Source organism: Uranotaenia lowii, unplaced genomic scaffold (assembly GCF_029784155.1).
Source record: "Uranotaenia lowii strain MFRU-FL unplaced genomic scaffold, ASM2978415v1 HiC_scaffold_382, whole genome shotgun sequence".
Lineage (NCBI taxonomy): Eukaryota > Metazoa > Arthropoda > Insecta > Diptera > Culicidae > Uranotaenia > Uranotaenia lowii.
In genome coordinates, this window is record NW_026598292.1 from 1 (window position 1) to 15,056 (window position 15,056).

At 39.0% G+C, this 15,056-nt stretch overlaps 1 long non-coding RNA gene across 1 annotated transcript; it reads right to left on the reverse strand.

Annotated features, from left to right (window-relative positions):
• Nucleotides 1-34: 34 nt before the first annotated feature.
• On the reverse strand, nucleotides 35-3,117 carry LOC129760042 (uncharacterized). Its single transcript, XR_008740287.1, has 3 exons — nucleotides 2,653-3,117; nucleotides 2,521-2,589; nucleotides 35-829 (listed from the first exon to the last, which is right to left on the reverse strand). It is a non-coding gene; the product is annotated as an uncharacterized LOC129760042 (long non-coding RNA).
• Nucleotides 3,118-15,056: the final 11,939 nt, after the last annotated feature.

A 15,056-nucleotide genomic window follows, 5' to 3' on the forward strand; every position in this document is an offset into this window, starting at 1 on the left:
AGATCATCCCTGGACGAGACGGAGTGATTCGCAGAGCTGTGGTGCGTTTGGCGAATGGGAAGGAGCTGCGTCGTCCTGTGAACAAGCTTGCGGTGTTGGAGATTGGTCGTAAATCCAGTCAGGTGAAGGACCCTGCACTAGAGTTACGGGCGGGGGCGATGTTGGCACCGCTGGCATCCTTGGACCGAGCAGCGACGCCGCCGAACCAGTGAGCGCGGCGAAGTTTTGCCGCATCTGTCAAAGTGACAGAATCGACGGTTGAGATAGGACAACGTTTTTTCACTAGTCGAAGAGAACGGTAGTAAAATTGTTATTCCGAAGCGCTAATATTAAATTAGCAAGTTTAGTCGCGAATTAATGAGGTTTTCGTGTGAAGTAGTTTTGTTTTCGCTACTGTATCGCGAGCCTAGCAGAAGGCTAACTGTGCCTCACTTTTTGGGCAAAAGGCAGGGGAAGAAACCCTTTAATACTCGTGGTTTTATAGATCCGGAAGTCGATCTAAACCGTAAGTCCGGATAATTTCTTGTTAGCTCAACTGTTTATTTATAATTTTTGTACTTTTAGGCGCGCCTAGTAGAAGGCCAATTGAGCCAAGATTGTTCGGCCAAATCCGAGGAAGAAAACCATTTATTGTAAGTGGTAAAATTTATCTTAACTTTCCTCAAACTAATAAATTCAATTCTTTTTTAGTTTGAGCTACTTTTAATGCTCTGCTACAACTGCTTCAAAAGCGGTTTTTTTATTTCCTCGTCCGAACAAAGCAAATGCTTTGGATTTTTGCTTTGATTGATTTCGAGCAAAGTAAAAGCTACCGAAGCAATTGCTAAACCTTATTTTTTTTTTTTGACGTAGAATTACGTCTTACGGCAACACTATAGGGGGGCAAATTGAAATTCGCGAACCGATCTCGCGTCACGAAAAACGCCTCTTTCAAAGACATCTCTCTTAAAAGACATACCAAGCCTGCTCAACGTTGATTGGCTATTCGAAAATGGAAAAAAAATTAGACGCCCCGCCCCTTCATGAGTTTTGTTATTTCCAGCCTACGAAAGGTATAACACAAGGGGTCAACTGACGGTTTGGTTCATTGTATCAGAGAAATTGAAACTAGTGACACGGGCAGTAGCAGAGCTGACACACACACACACACACACACACACACACACACACACACACACACACACACACACACACACACACACACACACACACACACACACACACACACACACACACACACAGCCGCAACCCCCTTACCACCTTCACCCACCACACTCCCCATCCCCACCCTTCGCTTAACACCCACCATCGCACACCACCCGCACGTAACACACCACCCGCCCATCAAATACCACCACCACCCACCCATCGCACACCACCCATCCATCACACACCACCCACCCATCACACACCACCCACCCATCACGCACCACCAACACAACGCATTCGTCATCCACCTATTGTAAAAGAAAAGTCAAGCGCAACTCTCTTTAAGTTTTTGGCCCTGAAAAGGGCCTTTTTGTTATTTGTAGATATGAAAACATGGTCAATCTAACGCTTCCTCGGGAATCTCGTGTTTAAGCAACAGTTTAAGCTAGTGATTGCTATGTGATCTTAAGGGAAATGAAAACATGATACTGATTCCAATCCAACGAGACGCATGAGACAGTTTGAGAGCTTTTGCCCTGAGTCAAGCGTTTAGATCAAAGCAGTCATTGTAGGCTTTTCTCGCAAGCGTTTGATACAAAGCTCATGTGTTTATCACATTATTTGCATAACTGCCGGGCGCATAATTTCGACGACATCGGCCTTGTTTCTGCTTATACTTATATTTAATTCGCCTTTTGTTATGCAGTTGAAAAAGCTGCATACTATCTTTATGGGTCGATTTAGACCATTAATAGTTATTAAAACGACAATTTATGGAAGAATGATTTTTTTCGAAGTTAAGTTCCTTTAAAAAATTCGACATACTTTATTCTAGAATGCTTATTTGAAACGAAAAACACATTGACTCGGGATAGGCTGTAGTAATTCTACGTGAACTTCTCGGTCGTTTCATATATACAACCACTGTAACTTTTTTTTTTGTAAATTCTTTATTTGAAACGGCTCATACCTCTAGGCTTTAAGGAGCCAAACTCGTTTTGCATTTTTACAATTGGTATGCTTAGCTTAACACTTGTTTAGAAGAGAAAGAAGGATAGAAAGGGAAATATGAAAATAAAAAGAATTACAGCTGAAGATCAATAGCTTTGAGGAAAAGATATATTTCGAACATGTAAATAGTCCAAATCCATCACAGCTAACACATCCCTCACTGGAACGTCAGGTGGTTTTCCTCGGGCCCGAAGGGAATCTATGAAATTCGCTCTGGCGACAAGGTGGTCCTCACACGACCAAACAATATGCTCGATGTCTTGGTATCCTAGGCCGCAATCGCATAAATTGCTGCCAGCAATATTTATACGATAGAGTACCGCATTCAAGGAATAATGATTGGACATGAGAGATCTAAACCTTATTCATACCACTAATGGTATCCGATTTGCCGGCCGGCTGTTGTTCAGGGGCCTTCACTTTCCACTGCTAAAATACCAAAAACAATTAGGAACTCATCTTAAATCTGAATATATATATATATTTACCTACCTACGGCCCAGTTTAAATAACCGGGCAAAACAGCATCAAAATAAGCCGGCTGCTGCTGAAATTTTCATTCTTTGTCATCACGGAATCAGTGGAAAACGGGTTTGGTAGATATGCGTTTGAATCCGCCAACCATTTTCTTCCTGAAAACAAAACAAAAGAAATAAAAATTTAAAAAAAAATCAATTATACACTCAGAAATAAATAAAATATCAAACAATTAAGTTTTAGGTATTTTCACGTTTCTCCCTCTTTACGCACAAGGATATTTCTCATGGTGTAATTACTGGGATATTTCTCTCTGAGAAATATTTCTGCGATTAAAATTTATGCATAGAGAAATGGGAGGATTGTTATGGAAGCGACATCTGGTGGTCAGAAAAAAAAGTTTGAGCCGGGACGTAAAGGCAAACGCTTAAAGCAGAAATAATCAGAAAAAGCAAACGAAAATCGTTTGATTTTCGTATAAGCTCTATGGTTAATGTGCATTATTGACCATAGCATACAAAACAAATGCACTTTCCCTTTTATAATAATTTGCTGCTACTGAAGATGATTCACATATTCGAAAAGAATGGAATCTGCATGCAGTCAAGTTGAGCGGCATTTTGCAACTGAAGAATCTAGCACGTGCTCATACCCGTTTAGTTGGGACTCAAACGCACAAATCACAAAGCGTTTGTTTGAACAAAATAATAGGTGGTATGAAAAACCCCTAGCAATTGCTTTTGCTAAACTAAATCGAGCATTCGAGCCAACCCCCTGGCAACTTGACGTTTCCCATACTAGTCGCGTGTGCCAGTTTTTCTGGTTCTCTGGTTCTGTCAAAATCTCATTTTCACTCAACAAACATATCGAAAGGGTGGATAATGAAATGTTCGACAAATTAAGATTTCAAACATATTTTTTTATTGAAAAAAAAAAGTTTTTGAAAACAATGATTAAGAACCACATATTAAGCGGAAAATGAGTTGATGTTTAAAGAAAAACACGATAATATGGTCAAAAAAGTCAGCGTTTCAAATAGCTTTTATTTATGAAATACACAAGCAAATTTTAATTCAAAAATCTTTGTAATTGGTTTATTGCATAGTAAATTTTAAAAACAACATTTTATTCATTTCCAAACAATATTAACTTTGTTAGTTTTTTTCGAAGAGATTCTTTAGAATCATCATGTTGCTTAGCGAAGGACTCCATCCGAAACACAATCAACACATAATTTCAACAACAAGTTTCTATGGTTAACTAAAGCATCTTGATCCAAAATGTGTTCGGCTAATCCTCTAAAAACATTCCGTGCATCATTTGAAACCCGTGTCAGAGTTCGATTCATTATGATATCATAATATAGTATGCTAAGTTTATACTTTGATGATTTTGTTCTAAAATGTTTACCTCCAATTCGGTTATTCTGCACACCTTTAACACATCGGCATTAACTTCTAATCTGCCAATAAAACTATTGAAAAGTTCATTCCTGCAATCTTCACATTTGACGCTACGAACTAATTTTTTTTTGAATTACACTTGCCAAAATTTTATCTGTACGTCACTTGTGCAAATGCAAAGCCATCACCTCAACTCGTTTCCGCTTTCATTCTCAGTGTTTACTATCTCAACATATTTGTTAAACTAATATTTCAAAACATTCAGCTGGATAAAATTTTACCGTAATAAATTTAAGGAAATAGCGGAACTATTTCAAACCGCGTTATGTTTAACGAAAGAAACTCATAACTCTATCTGGTGACGCCTTGTAACAAAAACACAACGGATTCGGATGAAAGAAGGCCATTTTGTAATCTTTGCTATAAACAGAAATTTTATTAAGTTGGAACCGAGAATGGAACACAAATAGATTGAAATAAAATTACTAATTACATTGACAACTATTTTAAAATTTAATTATAAAGTTATTTATTTTTCTTTGTTGCACCACTTTTGATTATGTGCCCTTTTAAAATGGTATTTCGTCAGTTGAATTGCATCCAAGGATGCCGAAACAAAATCAAGTGGTTTCAATGGAAAATGAACGTTACCGCTGCTAGGGACGAACCAAGATGCATGTAAACAAACGCGACTAGTGCGACATCTGCAATTTTGAAGACGGCACAGCAAACTCGACTAAACTGTCAAGTTGCCAGGGGGTTGATTCGAGCAGTCGCAGAAAGCAATTGCTTCGGTTGATATGAATAAAGTTTTTTTCTGACAGCTGTTTTCTCAGTCAGGAGCTTTTACTTTTAGAACAAGCTAGTTCGGTATGAATAAAGCCCAAATCTGAAGCAATCGCTTGAGAAATCTCCGAGCAATTACTTTATTTTCTAAGCATGCTTGGTAGCAGACTTTTCCAATAAACAAATTCTTCAACAACGTCATGAATTCATAAAATTAGCAATATTACACTTCAATACTATTTAAAAAGGCATGTTCAACATAGATAAAGAACAGTCGAAGTGATAACCCAACTTTTTTCATATTCCTGTCGTTGTACACTCAGAAATGAAAATAATATAAAAATTATTAGTTTTCAGGTATTCGGTTATTTCTCTGACGATAATAAACTGAAATCACTAAAAAATAATGACTCACGATCATTGCTAGCCAAGAAACGATCCAATGCATAAAATTTAATAACCGCGAGATATTTCTTTCCAAAACAAACGCTTCGTCTTTTGTCGTTTGAGTCTCTGCTAACCAGTTTGTGAGTACGTGCTAGATTTGTCAGTTGCTACACACTCAGAAATAAATAAAATATCAAACAGTTATATTTTAGGTATTTTCACATATCTCCCTCTTTACGCACACGGATATTTCTCATGGTGTAATTACTGGGATATTTCTCACTGGGAAATATTTCTGCGATTAAAATTTATGCATTGAGAAATGTTATGGAACGACATCTGGTGGTCAGAAATAAAAGTTTGAGCCGTAACGTAAAGGCAAACGCTTAAAGCAGAAATAAACAGAAAAACCAAACGAAAATCGTTTGATTTTCGTCCATGTTCTATGGTCAATGTGCATAATTGACCATAGCATAAAAACATGTGCATTTCGCTGGTAATATTACATGCTGCAATTGAGTCCATCCTTTTTAAATACGATTCAGATAAATATTTAAAGAGAATGGAATCTGCATGCAGTCAAGTTGAAAGGCATTTAGCAACTGAAGAATCTAGCATGTGCTCATACCCGTTTAGTTGGGACTCAAACGCACAAAGCGTTTGTTTGAACAAAATAATATATAATTTCTCGGTTATTAAATTTTATGCATTGGATTATTACACGCCAAGAAATTATTCGGATGCATAAATTTAAATATCTGAAATAGTTATTTTTTAATATTTCTGGATATTAATGTCAGAGAAATATCGGAGTTATTGAAATATAATAATTTTCATATTTTTTTCATTTCTGAGTGCATGGTCTTCAACTTGACTGCATGTTGGTTCCATCCTTTGTGGAAATGTTTTTAAATAATATTTTATAAGCATGGAATCAGCAGCAAGTCATGATAAACAGGAAAAATATGCCTGTTTTGCATGCTATGGTCAATAATGCACATTGACCATAGACCTTGAACGAAAATCAAATGATTTTCGTTTGATTTTGTTTGGCTAGTCACCCAAAATAATTTGCACGTAGCTGCTACGTGAAAAACTACATAATTTTTATCCAATTGATTTTCACGTAACTTGTATGAATAAAATAAGTGAACGCTCCCCTAATAGGAATTTGTCTTGATGAACATCACGTACAACTTACGTGAATTTTTAGTGAGTTCAACGCGATGTGATGATGAAAGCTGTGTGAAATGTGTTTAGTATAGGAGTGATGTTTTGATCTTTCCTATTATTTTTTTTTCGGTTTTTAATTACGGTTAATAAAAATAAAAACAATTTAAATTTTATCGTAAATAAAATTTATTTTAACTCTTGGTCACTTTCGTCACATTTTCACACACATTTTCTCTATCACTTAACTTTATTATTTTAGAAAAACATTTCCGGGGTCTCTTTGCTAGCGAGTCTTGTAAAATCCTGTGGAAATTGGAACATATTCTAAAATAAAAATACAGTTTTCAAATAATAAATAGTTTACCTTGTAAGGATGATGTTATTGTTTTCTGTTGCCATGATGGACATAACCCATATTGGTTCCGGTAATTTCTTGGCTGGGGGAACCGGGCAAGACGAAATTTCATCCGAGCCGTTTGACTGCCTTCATCACCGACATTTTCGTAATCTTCCAGACTGGAATCGTCTTTCCATTTTTCTATACAGTGCTAAGGTTTCCAAGATTCTCCTTCTTTTTCTTATATTTCTCGCCTAGAAACAAATAAGAAGCATATGATGATATATAAATTCAGCTCTCGATCCAAAAACTAATTAAATTTACCGGAATTGGCATTCGCCATCCAGCTACGAAAAGTCCCCATCGGAATGTCGATACTACTCGACCTCCGACTTTATCGATTATCCGCTGCCACTTTTTCACTACTAAAAATCAAGTTTGCTGACTAACAATTCGATTTTCTAATCAGAATTTACTATTATACCCATGAGAAAATTGCTATCAATTCATCTACTTAGACTTTACGTGAAATTCATGTGTCAGTTACACAGAAAAACAGTAGCTTCTACAAAGCACACGTAGGATCGATGGGATGCATCAATAGCGCAGTTTACGAGAAAAATCCCGTATATTTAATTTCTTTATTGTTTTGGGTGGTTCTGCTTTAAGCGTTTGTTATAAGCTCCGGCTTAACTTTTTTCCCCAACCACCAGATGTCACTTCCGAATAGTCCCAATGCATAAAATTTAATATTGCGGTTACTGGGAAAATTTCTAATCGCGCGACGGTAGCCTTCCGTGCGGTAGACTAGCCGGAGCAATAAACACAGTCAAAAAATTCACTCTTACTCACTAATTTCATTGAAAAGTTAAGAAGTAAATTCTTGAATCAATCTTCAAATAATTATTTTGCAAGAAGGACAAAACATGAAGTCATCGGAATGAAATATTATTATTCTTAGTATTCATTGAAATTGAATTAATTACGAGCTTTAAAATCCCAGACAAAACAAAAAACAATCTACATTAGGGGCCGTTCACATACCACGTGGACAACTTAGGGGGAGGGGGGGTGTATGGAAATGTCCACGCTTGTCCACGGAGAGGGGGGTAGGGGTTTGGGTCATGTCCACGTGGACATACTTACTGTTTGAATCTTAAAATTACAAAGCTTTCCAGTTGAAGTTCAAACAATTAGAAACCACTTGAAAGCGAGTAATAAATATGATAATTAAGAAATTTAAAAAGAATAAATTATTTAATATCAGGTAATGCTATTTCTTTTTTTTTTTTAATCAGCCATTCCAATAACAAATAGGCTAAAAGTAGTGTTTTCTAACTGTCAAATGGGGTTTTGAAAAAAAAAAATACAATTTCAAATCTGTCCACGTGGACATCCGGGGAGGGGGGTAGGGGTTTACCAAATGTCCACGCTTGTCCACGGAGGGGGAGGGGGGTGTAAAAAATCTCATTTTTCTGTCCACGTGGTATCTGAACGGCCCCTTATTGAAAACACATTTTTCCATAGCCTGAGAATTAATGAATTTGGCATGACGAAGATTTTTGATGCCAGAAATGCGTCTTTGATACTTTTTATGCTGGTCGAATTCAATAATGTTGTCGTTAAAATGTAACAAATCGTATATGAGAAGTTAAAAAAAGGAGTTGTGTACGGTGAATAATCTATTATAGGAAATAATACCATTCGCATCGCAAAATTTGTGCGATCTGTCAAATCAGTATAAAATCTGACGGTTTTCTACACTCTAACCGCTTTTCAGTTAAACTTTATACGGATAACTCCGACTGCAAAACATAGCACGAAATCCAACATTCAATGAATGATCGCTACCGTGTCGTCGAACTCTAAACTTATTTAAACAACTACAGGTTTTCATTTTTTTCGTGAATTTGTCCGCTGATTGACCCCATCGCAAACAGGTTTTATTTTACTATTCATTTTTCCGTGATTTTGACCGCTGATTGACCAAGCTCAAGGCAAACACAATTTTTTGTTTTATAAACAATAGATAATCCGATAATAATATTTGGTATACATTTTTTTTTTTTTTTTTTGTAAATTCTTTATTTGAAACGGCTCATACCTCTAGGCTTTAAGGAGCCAAACTCGTTTTGCATTTTTACAATTGGTATGCTTAGCTTAACACTTGTTTAGAAGACAAAGAAGGATAGAAAGGGAAATATGAAAATAAAAAGAATTACAGCTGAAGATCAATAGCTTTTAGGAAAAGATATATTTCGAACATGTAGTCCAAATCCATCACAGCTAACACATCCCTCACTGGAACGTCAGGTGGTTTTCCTCGGGCCCGAAGGGAATCTATGAAATTCGCTCTGGCGACAAGGTGGTCCTCACACGACCAAACAATATGCTCGATGTCTTGGTATCCTAGGCCGCAATCGCATAAATTGCTGCTAGCAATATTTATACGATAGAGTACCGCATTCAAGGAATAATGATTGGACATGAGACGGGAAAATAAACGAATAAAATCCCGACTCAGGTTCAATCTATCAAACCAGGGTTTAAGGCTTACCTTTGGGATAATCGAGTGAAGCCACCGACCCAACTCATCCTCGTACCATCTGCGCTGCCAGTTGACAAGAGAGTTTCTCCGAGCCAAGAAATAAAATTTTTTGAATACGATTTCACGCTGGTAAATGTTGCCTTCCATCGCACCCACCTTTGCAAGGGAATCTGCCCTCTCATTGCCTACTATTGAGCAATGTGAGGGGACCCAGACAAAGGTGATGAAAGAGCAACGTCTTGATAATGTAGTCAATATATCTCGTATCTTTTCGAGGAAGTACGGCGTAAACTTTCCTGGTCTTATAGATCGGATCGCTTCAACAGAGCTGAGGCTATCAGTTATAATATAGTAGTGTTCAACTGGTCGTGAGGCGATACTATCCAGAGCGCAATGAATAGCAGCTAACTCTGCGATGTACACAGAACATGGTGACTGGAGACTGTATGAAGCGCTGAAGATTTCGTTGAACACTCCGAATCCTGTTGTTTCCTCTATAAGTGATCCATCGGTAAAGTACATTTTATCAGCATCGACGTGTCTATATTTAGCTTCGAAAATTCTTGGAATCAAAAGTGAACGGTGCGTGTCCGGGATTCCACGGATTTCCTGCTGCATAGACAAATCAAACTGGACAGAAGAATGGTCGTAGTCTGGGCTACAAACACGAGTTGGAGAATACGAAGAAGGGTTTACCTGCATTGACATGAAGACATGGTATATAGACATAAATCTAGTTTGAAGATTTTGCTCAAGTAACCTTTCGAAATTCACAATCACCAATGGGTTCATGACCTCACACCTGATGAGGAACCGGAGTGAAAGTAAATTGAATCGATCTTTCAGGGGGAGTATTCCTGCCAAAACTTCAAGACTCATATTATGCGTTGAGGGCATACAGCCCAAAGCGATGCGGAGACAACGGTATTGGATACGCTCGAGTTTGATTATGTGAGATTTGGCAGCTGACTGAAAACAGAAGCTACCATATTCCATAACTGAAAGAATGGTCGTTCGATACAATTTTATAAGATCTTCTGGATGGGCTCCCCACCAGGTGCCAGTGATTGAACGGAGAAAATTGATTCTTTGTTGGCATTTTCCTTTCAGATACTCAATGTGGGTTCTCCAGGTACACTTGGAATCAAACCAAACCCCAAGATACTTAAAACACCTCGATTGAGTGATCGTTCTGCCTAGGAGTTGAAGCTTAGGTTGAGCAGGTCTACGTTTTTTAGAGAAAACAACCATCTCCGTTTTCTGAGGGGAAAACTCAATCCCAAGCCCTAAAGCCCAGGAAGACAATCTGTCTAAAGTATCTTGTAAAGGTCTGTGCAGATGAGACTCAGTAGATCCTGTGACAGATACCACGCCATCATCTGCAAGTTGTCTTAAAGTACAGCCTTCAGAGAGACAACTGTCGATGTCACTTACGTAAAAGTTGTACAAAAGTGGGCTCAAACATGAACCTTGCGGAAGGCCCATGTAAGAGGTCCTTCTAATTGAAATATCTCCGTGAGCAAAGTTCAGATGTTTCTCACAAAGCAAGCTGTATAAGATGTTGTTCAATAGGGGAGGCAGACCCCGGGAGTGCAACTTGTCTGACAACACCTCTATTGAGACTGCATCGAAAGCTCCCTTTATGTCCAGAAACACTGAAGCCATTTGCTCACGTTTTGCGTACGCCATTTGTATCTCTGAAGACAGCAAAGCAAGACAATCGTTTGTCCCTTTGCCCCTTCGAAACCCAAATTGAGTATCTGAAAGGAGGCCATTTGCTTCTACCCATTTATCCAAACGAAACAAAATCATTTTCTCCATCAATTTGCGTAAACAAGACAACATCGCTATTGGACGGTACGAATTCGCATCGGACGCTGGTTTTCCGGGCTTTTGGATAGCGATAACTCTCACTTGTCTCCACTCTTGGGGAACAATGTTGTTCTCCAAGAATTGATTAAATAAATTTAACAAGCGAAATTTGGCGGCGTCCGGAAGGTTTTTCAACAAGTTGAATTTAATCTTATCAATTCCCGGAGCTGAATTGTTGCAAGAGAGAAGGGCAAGTGAGAATTCGACCATCGAAAAGCTGGAATCCAGACCACACCTATTTGGCGGCACATTCCGAATTATTTTTTTTACAGGTGTAGAATCTGGACAGACTTTTCGTGCGAAGTTAAATATCCATCTATGTGAATACTCCTCATTTTCATTCGTAGATGATCGATTGCGCATGCTTCGTGCCACTTTCCACAAAGTATTCAAGGATGTTTCTCGTGATAATCCACCTACAAAATTCCTCCAATAGGCCTTTTTCTTCCCCTTGATCAATTTTTTAAACTGATTCTCAAGAGAAGCGTATGTTTGAAAATGGATAAGAGTTCCATATTTTCGAAAATCTTTAAATGCTGTTGATTTTTCCTTATAAAGCTTGGAACACTGGGGATCCCACCATGGATTAGGAGGCCTTCGACGCACAGATGATTCTGGGATGGATTTTGTTTGAGCAAAAACTGCACTATCGTGTATCAAGCAAGAAAGAAAGTGGTACTCCTCCAAAGGAGGTAAAACATGCATAGAGTCGATGGCTGTATTGATTGTGTCCGAGTACTTTTTCCAGTCGATGTGTCTTGTAAGGTCATATGTCATATTTATTGTGTTTGAAGAGCTGACCCCATTGGTGATTGTGATTTCGATAGGCAAATGATCACTACCATTAGGATCATGGATCAGCTTCCACTGGCAATCAAATGATAGTGAATTTGAGCAGAGCGAGAGGTCAATTGCACTTTGTCTTGCAGGAGGTTTAGGCACCCGTGTTTTTTCACCCGTGTTTAAAATTGTTAAATTGAAACTGTCGCAAATGTCATAAATAAGAGTAGAACGACTATCGTCAATTTGTTCCCCCCAAACAGTTCCATGTGAATTGAAGTCACCCAGGATCAACCTTGGCTCAGGCAAAACTGAACACAGGTCCTCTAGGTGACTTCGATCTACTGCAACTCTCTGAGGCCAGTACAAACTGACAACACATATGTCCTTACCTCTTATTGTTGAATGACAAGCAACAGCCTCAATTCCGCCTGATAAAGGAAGGTGAATTCTATAAAAGGAGTGGCGCTTATTGATCCCCAAAAGCACCCCTCCATAAGAATCGTCACGATCCAGACGGATTATATTAAAATCGTGGAAAGAGATGTTAGATTGAGAAGAAAGCCAAGTTTCAGACAACGCAAAAATATCGCAATTAGTTTTATGAAGCAAATAATTAAGTGAATCCAATTTTGGAATAAGACTGCGACAATTCCACTGTAGAACAGTGATATCTCCGACCTCTCGGCGTAAATTAGCCATCGAGAGATACAAATACTGAAAGGAGGGGCCAAGTTTGCATCATCTGCATTAAAAATGTCTTAACTACAGGAAGCATTGCAAAAACAATGTCTTTGATGGGTTCTGATACATTGAAACACGAAAAAATTCCCTTCAAAATGTCTGTCAACTTAAAGAGGCCAGACTTTGTAGTTGATTCTGGTATCACGTTAGGGGTATGGGTTTGTGAAGCTCCCGGAGCTGTTGGTTTATTCTGCAGTGGTACGTTTCCGCGAAAACCTGGAGGAACTTGTTTTTCCTTTTCAGTAGAAGTCGAATTTTTCTCGTTTCTATTTGTAGAGACAACCATAGAGATTTTAGCAGGTATTTTCGGAGAAGGCGCCTTCGAACGCTTCCGAGAGCCTCCTGCAACGAAAACTGGCTGAACTTCATCAGCCGTATCTGTGTCTTCATTGTCAACTGGCAGCACTGAAAAAATGTTACTAGTCTGAGGTTGGACCGGGGGAGAGGCGCTCTTTAATATGGCGGCATAAGAACGTTTGGAACGTTCTTTTAAAGAACGCCTCTGTTTATCCCAGCTACCTTTAAATGCCTCGCACGAGGAGATTTCATGGGGTGAGCCCCCGCAATAGACACATTTCTGTTCTATTGCCGAGCATGCTCCTTCCCCATGATTCTCCCCGCAACGACAGCATCGCTGCTTATTGCAGCAATGAGATGCAGTGTGTCCCAATTTTATGCAATTTTTGCACTCCATTGGGCGAGGCACATAAAGGCGTACTGGAAGCCTTAAAATTCCGTCAATCAAGACGTAGTGAGGGAGGGCTGTTCCTGCGAAGGTTACTCGAATCGAGGCTGAAGGCGTATACTTTTTAACGCCATCAACGACGGTGGCAGTCTTGAGTTGGCGACAATCCAAGATTCCGACCGAAGTCGAATCAAGGCTCTTGAACTTACCAACGCCGTGGGCCTTAACGTATTCAGCCTCCAGACTCGATTCGGTGATCACGCCCTCGATCTCCACGTCCCGAGACGGAATATAGAGCTGATACTCTAAATTAAAAAAATTGCTAACAAGAATCCCGTTTGCAGCCTTCCGGTCGGCCACAACGACGCGCAATTTATTTGGCCGTACCTTTGAAACAGTGGTAACGGAGGGCCACCTCGCCAGATCTTTGGTGATCTGCACCACGTTCAAACCTTTACCGTTAGCTTTGGGCCGGATAAAAACCACCCACGGCCCAGAAAAGGTTGAGCTCTCTGGATAGGTCCGGAGTCGGGATGTTTTTTCCGCAGATATAGGTGGCGAGAGAGAACTGTCTACTAGAGAGGCATTCGAAGGACCAGCTACTGCTGAATCCTCCAGATGCTCCTCATCTTCGTAGATGATCTTCTCATCATCTACAGCTGGTGGATCCAACCCCCCGCCTTCGCTCATATTTTTTCGCGGAGACACGAATGTCTACCGTGTCAAAAATATGAGCGGAGCAAAAAATGTTCGAAATAAAAAATAAAGATAAAAAATAGAAAGAAGAAAAGGGAAAAAAGAATAAAAAGAACTCACACTTTCTATAACTGTGTATTTTTTCAACCACGTGGTCTTTCGATGAAAGAAGATGGCGTCGTCAATCAATCTACACGTCGTTAATCTCGGTCGACGCTGGAATGTCCTGAGAACTGCAACCCGATCACGGCAACTAACACCGGATTTATCGAATTACGGCCTCAACAGTATCCAAACTCGAACTGCGATGTTTCGGGAATGTGTCAGCGGCAACCTAACCTCCAACTCGGAAGATGCCGGAAGATTATGATGTCTCGGAGATGTTCTGGGCAATGCAATTGATGCACAGCGATCGCACATTTGTATGAATTGTCCTTAAAATGTCGGCTTTTGACAACCGAACAAGCAGCAGAACAAACAAATCACTCCGCGTGGAAACACTTTTCGATAGCACACTCCGATTTGTCGAAACAAAAGACTTGAAAACTGCGGCGAAAACAATACGTCCGCACTGGTCGAGATACTGATCGAGAATGCTTGGTATACATGTTTGTTTGACAACTTTTTATTAAACCATCTTTCAATGTTTTCCGCTTGTTCATCCGATTTAATTTCAGTCGATAAATAATCCTTATGTCGAACAATGCTCATTTTTTTCTTGACTACTGTAATTTTTTTTACAGTGGTACCCTACGGGAGCCCAAATCAGCTATCGCAGAAATAGAAAAAAAGAGTGGATCAGCAATAACCGACATATTTCTCGGCGAGAAATATCCCAGTAATTACACCCAGAGAAATAACTCTGTGAGTGGGCACGGTAAAGCGTGGAACTACATGAAAAATAATATTTTTCTATTTTTTTCATTTCTGAGTGTATGAAATGATTCGTCTAAGATGAAACAAAACAAATCAATTAGTAAATATTTCAAATTAAAAAAAATCCGGCTA